This window comes from Orycteropus afer, unplaced genomic scaffold, assembly GCF_000298275.1.
Source record: "Orycteropus afer afer isolate SDZICR_OR568_19922 unplaced genomic scaffold, OryAfe1.0 scaffold00115, whole genome shotgun sequence".
In the NCBI taxonomy this organism is placed as follows: domain Eukaryota; kingdom Metazoa; phylum Chordata; class Mammalia; order Tubulidentata; family Orycteropodidae; genus Orycteropus; species Orycteropus afer.
This window is the reverse complement of record NW_006921702.1, coordinates 7,314,537-7,321,315: the sequence shown is the minus strand read 5'-3', so window position 1 is coordinate 7,321,315 and position 6,779 is coordinate 7,314,537.

Here is a 6,779-nt window from a genome sequence, read left to right as displayed (position 1 = left end):
GGAACAATGTTTTGTATAGTATGTTATGCCAATTGAGCTTTATGTCCCCTGCAACTATAGTCCCAAGCCCGCATGTTCAACTACTCGGTCCCTCTGGGTAGCTGGCTGTGGCAGTGAGTTTTTTTAAGACCTTTAGACACATGGCTCTTTAGCCACCCAGTAGCCACTGAACACTGTTGGCCATAACCTACAACTTATTCTCATTGGAAATCCCAAACTGTGTCCTTCCAACATCCTCACTTCCTGCATTCCACAGCATCTACTCTTCCAGTTTGCTAAACTTTTTAGTGCCTTCACCCATTCATGTTTGAAGTCTAACCACCACTCTCTGAACTCACTATTTTATGTGTACTTTAACCTATATCCTATCATATGAAACATCTTCTTTCCAACATCACTAACTTCTTTTCTATTTGTCCTTTTTCCAGCATACTCTCACTGCCAATCATTTAACCATCCACCCTTTTGCCCTCACCTCTCAAATGCTTAGCTATATAGAGACCCTCAATTATTGCCATATAGTACCATTCTCTTCCTATTTCAGAAGTGGTCATAATTCATTTGTAGGTCCCCAGTGTGGTTCCATTCCCATATATTTGACTCAGTGTCTGTCGAAATGCACATGTATTTTCTCTCCCCTCTACCCATTTTTTTACTCTCAGTAGCTGCCCCTCAGCTAGCAGAAAGGACTGACACAAACAGGTGTGCAGCTGTTTACTGTACAAATGCACCTGTCTGAGGGGTGGGTGGGAACAGAAACTTAGTCTGTATTAAGCTGCAGGACTACTTCTGTTTATAAAATTAATTGATAGGTGAAGAAATCTTTTGGCAGTTGTTCTACTCAGAAGAGATATCATTTTATAATTTACACATTTATACATCAGGCACAGTTATTTTTCTCACATCCCCCACGCCCCTCACACATATTCACAAATATTCAATTGTTTCTACCTATATCTCAATGAAGGCCAGATCCATTCTTTGTCTAAGACTTATCTCTACATATGTGATCTCCATCTCCTCATCTTGAGCCTTCTCTGGGACTTTCCTCCAGTACCTGTCCTCATCCCCTACTATGCCTTAAAGCTTTCTTGACACTTAATGCTTTCTTACAATACTTTCAAGACTTACAAAGAAATTTTATAGCAAAATAAACTCCTGACTTAGGGATTGTCTGAAGTACTAACTAGGTTATGTTGTTGTTGTTATGTGCCGTCGAGTCAAACCCGACTCATAGCGACCCCTCCTTGGGTTTCTGAGGCAGTATCACTAAGGAAGTAGGATTGTCCAACCTTCTTTCCGAGGAGTGGCTGGCGGGTTTGAACCGCCAGCCGTCTGGTTAGCAGGCAAGTGTCTTAGCCACTATGCTACCTTTCCTGATAACTTATCCACTTCAACTCATTTTCACTTTCTATAACCTTCCAACTAGGTTATAGAAAGTGAAAATGAGTTGAAGTGGATAAGTTATCAGGAAAAGTATTGTGGATACACTTGGTTTAAAAGTTCATTAGCAACATTATCAGAATGTCTTGCAAATTGTGGCAACTGAGCATGGAAAAGTAAGAAGGACCTGAAAAATGACATGCTTCTTTGTTCTCAAAGGGGACACACTCAGCCTACCTTCTGCAGTAATTTGTATAATGCTCTTAAAAATATGAGAAGGGATTTCTAACGGAAATCTGAAGTTGAGGGGGAAATAGAAAAAAAAATAAAATAAAATCCAGGTTTTTAAACTCAGATCTTCAGGAAATTTCTAGTTAAAAATTCATTGACCTTTCTCAATTCTTCATTTGCTTTGACCTTTCTGCAGTATTTGATATGGCAATTACCCCACTCCTCTCTAAATGTTTTCTCTTTGGTCTCAGTGACAATCGTCCTTTGGTGTTCCTCCTCCCTGTCTATTATCATTCAGCTCAATCCTCCATATATCCTTTTCTTCTTCACATCTAACTATAGATGACATATAGGATTTAGCCTTTGTCTCATTCTTTAGTTCCCAAAAAGCTCTCCTTTACAACAATTGTCCACTTTACAACTCCGATTACTACATTTTTATTGCTTATTCCCATTTCTATATCTCAATACCTGATATTATACTGATCAATTTCTAAATTGGGACTAATGTGTAATTTAATGAAATCAAGTCATTCAATGTATACTTCATTTCTACTGAATAGATTCCTGCATTGATCAAGTCTGAGATTCCACTCCCTCTGGCTTGAGGCATGAATTTTCTTTTGTCCAGCACTCTCAGTTAGGGTTCCTCTTCTTGCTAAAGGAAACCTTGATATTCATTGTCAGCCCACTGGCCTAATTGTTACTTGTGTGTGAATGCTTTTTTCTCTTCATTATCTGTGCCCAGTCCCACTGGCTTGATAAAACAAACTGCCTGAGAAACCCCGTTAATACCTGTGCATATCAGTAAGATCAAGAAGATCTTCCTCCACCATCTGAAACAAATGTATTTCTTTCAGACCCATTTTCTAAAGCCAAAGGCTCCCTACATGATGGGTGTTTCCTTCAAACTCCCATAACTCTTTTTTGTTGTTGTTGTTGTTATGTGCCTTCAAGTCGTACCCGACTCATTGCGACCCCGCCTTGGGTTTCCAAGGCAGTATCACTAAGGAAGTAGATTGCCCAACCCATAACTTTATATTGGCCTATATTGGAAACTTTCTCATCCTCTTCTCCCTTCAATCTCTCTAGCTATACAATCTCACTATTGTCAGATTATACTTGCGGAGTACAACTTTTATCAGGTAATTACACTGCTCAACGGTGTTATGGTAAAATCCCCTGAATGTCTATCTAATTTTTGACTAATTCCTGTTTTCTGAAACTGCTAATTTTCTTAACCTTCCTGCAGAAGTATTTTCCTTTTCTTTCTTTTTTTCTTTATAATCTCTCCTCTGGATATGGTTGGTTAGATGGAGCATAAATGCATACATCAATTTGGGACAGTTCTCTACAATAAATTTTGGGTAAGAAAAGGGAACCCTAGGTCAAACTCTTTATCTGGTTGTTTCTACAGCATTAATGCTCAAGTCATCTGGAAACAGACTGAGTGAGGTTATTTCACCTGTCCAAGGTCATCAATATTGTGAGTCTTACTCAAGGGATTATTTAGGAATAATTTTGAAATGGGAAAGAAACTATGAGAATTACCAGCCTTTCCTTCTGTTTCCAAAAATAATTTGAAATAGGTTCTTTATTATTTATTTTCAATGCTCACATGTGTAAATACATCACTGAGCTTTTATATCATTATTTCATTTTTCCAGGCATTCAATCAGATGGGAAGCACTCATCATCCTATGTATATTTATTTGCTAAAGACCAACTCTGTGCCAGGTACTGTGAAGTAACAGCAGATGTATCAGGCAAAGATTTTATAAACAAGAATATGACAGTCTAGAATTGGAGAAGTTGGAAACACCTTCATTTCATTGTCTCTCAACTTATTTTAGCATCTCAGTTCTCCAGAGAAGAATGGAATTTCCCTGCAGGGAACAAGTGGGGAGAGGGAAGTTATTTATTGGCATTCCCTACAAGAAAATGGTACTATAAGCTGTCTTAGTTACTTGTTGTTGTTGTTGTTGTTATGTGCCATCGATTCGGCCCCGACTCATAGCGACCCCTTCTTGGGTTTCCGAGGCAGTATCACTACGGAAGTAGGATTGCCCAACCTTCCTTCCGAGGAGTGGCTGGTGGGTTTGAACCGCCAGCCGTCTTAGTGCTACTATAACTAAAGATAATACAAGTTGGTAGCTTTAAAAAACGAGAATTTACTGTCTTACAGTTTCAGAAGCTAGAAGTCCAAATCAAGGCATTGGCTCTAGGAAAGAGTCCTTCCTTGTCAGTAGGCCTGGGCATTCCATGGTATTCCTAGGCTTATAGATGTATCTGTGTCCATTGTCACATGGTAGCTCTCTTCCCCTTGTGTGTGTTTCTGTGTATCTATTCTTCTCTTTTTGTAAGACACTTCTGAGTTGATAGGTCTAGGGCCTAAGCTACTCTGGTATGACTGACTTCAGTAGCATAAAAGAAAACCACTATTACCAAATAGGGCCAAATTTATAGTTATAAGGATTAGGACCTCCACATTTCCTTTTGGGGGACACAAGTTAGTCTATAAAATGTAGTAAAGATACTATCAGTTTGTCAGTAAGAGTTTTGAATTGATTAAACACCATTCAGTAATAAATACAACCATGACTGAGAGACCCTAACCAATCTCAAGTTCCGAAAAACTGAAATAGTTCCAGTTGGCTGGTTTTAAGTTTTCCTTCCTTCATGTGTGTGATGTTCCTAGGAATGAGTTGTGACAGAGTTGAATTGTTATAGATTAATCTACTCACACAGCCCAAGCCTCCTTATTCCTCTATGTATTTTGAATTATCCTGAGAAATGTAGATACAGACATAAAGGGGAGACATTCTTGAATAAAAGCATTGTCTGGCATGGGGAACTTTGACTTCATAATCAAATATTTATTTTTTTCTTCCTACATTGAAACATTTGGGATGAATTAGAAAGAAGAGGTTGTTGCTTCTTTTGTGCTTTCTGGTTCTTATGTCTTTAGCTTCTTTCATGGCCTGTCCTGTCTGGACAACTGAAAATGATTTAATTACCTCAGTCAGCACATCAAAATCTTTGATATATACTATAGGTGGGTGGGGGAGTGTATCCAATAAGACTTTGGTTCCTAGCATTTATTCTACCATATAGAATATCTACTATATTCTATACAGAATATGGTACTATATCTAGCATATAGACTAGCCAGATAAGGTAGTTCTGCAATAGTTGGAGAACTGAGCACAACTGTGGCCTGTTAAAAAAGAAAACTCAGAATATAGGTGCCTTATTACAGACACATCACAGATCCCTTTAAAAGTTCTTACAGGACCCTGAAAAGTGCCCATGCCTATTTCCAAATGCAAGAAAAAACTGCATGCAGTTTTCACTATTGCATGTAGTTATTACTACTCCTGTGATAGATGACAACAGATGGAACGCTTGTAATAATGGGCACAGCTGTGGCAGGGCCAGGACAAAAGAAGAAAGAAATCATTACATTCCAAGTAAGTTCTTCTAATTATCTGTTTCTTTTTGATATGGGAAAAGCTATTATATCGCTGTCTTCTAAATATTGAGCACAAAGCATATCTATTTTAGTCTAAGACTTTAATGTCCTATCTATACTATGCAAAGAGATTTTCCCAAATTTCTAGTATTATTAGTATATTAATATCATTACAATGTGCCTGATGTCTGGAAAGTACAGCCAAAATTTACCTTATTGTAGCCATTTCATCTTCTAAAGCTGTTCCTATACATATGAAACACAAATAGCACTTTGAAGGAAGCTGTTTTTTTTTTTTTAATAAGTTTCTTTTTTCCTTTGATTTTGGCGCTGTTATACCTATCATTGAAGCAAAGTAGGGTAGTGGATAAAAAGAGAAAACTATGGATTTTAAGCTTAGCTCTGCCACATAATAATAGGGCAATTTACTTAACTTCTCTAAGACTCATTTTGAAAAATAAAACCAAGGAATAATATTAGCTACCACAGTTACATATTAAACACAATATAGATATTTGCTAAGCTTCTAACAATGTGACAGTTAACAGGTAATTAATAACTATTTGTCAAATATGTTGCTGTTGTTATGTGCCGTCAAGTCGGACCTGACTCATAGCGACCCCTCCTTGGGTTTCTGAGGCAGTATCACTACGGAAGTAGATTGCCCCATCTTCCTTCCGAGGAGTGGCTGGTGGGTTTGAACCACCGGACTTCTGGTTAGCAGTCAAATGCCTTAGGCACTATGCTACCAGAGCTCCTTGTCAAATATAGGAATGATTAATATTTTTATCATGATAACTTTTATCATTTATATTTCCATTAAGAATATTTTAGAAAGAGTTTGTCATTCTTCTTCATTGTACTCACTTTACCATCACTTCACTGAATGATTGAAGATCATTCTGGTGGCATAGTGTTTAAAGCTTTCAGCTGCCAACAAAAAGGTCAGTGGTTTGAAACCACCAGGAGCTCTGTGGGAGAAAGATGAGGTACTCTGCTTCTGTAAAGATTTACAGCCTTGGAAATCCTATGGGATAGTTCCACTTTATCCTATAAATCAAGAAATTGATTTGATGATAGTGGATTTGGTTGTTTGGTGTTTTGTTTTGTTTTGGTATTTCATTCATGGGTTATGCATCCAAGTTGGACCTCAATGATGATTACATCAGGTATCCATTATGAGAAAGAAAAGAGACTGCAATCAACATCCCCTACTATCCCTTGGATCTGTAGCTTCCTTGGAATTATAAAATAATAAAGAAATGTACACATTGACTGAATAACATATATCATAATTGAAATGATATTATCTTTAAAGTCAAACAAACCTAATTTCTTACTGAGTAGTCTTTGTGTTATAGCTTCACTCCTCCAAGTTTTTATTTCCTCATTTCTGTAAAAATGATAGCTAACATCTAAGTTGATGGATAAAATCTAAAATATTCCCCAGCATTTTAGTCCCCAATTACTACTAACCATTTTATTGTTGGTTATGTTAATCTCAGCTTTTACTTTGATTTTGTTGTTAAAGAAAATTAATTACACTCCACATCTCCTTCCTCTGTATATTTAGGTGCACAATACACACATGCACACAATTCATGCAAGCATACACAAATCAATTGTGGCACAGTTTCTGAGTCAAGCTCCCCCTGGGCAGCTCTCCATAAGTGTTGGTGAAATTGAGTGACTC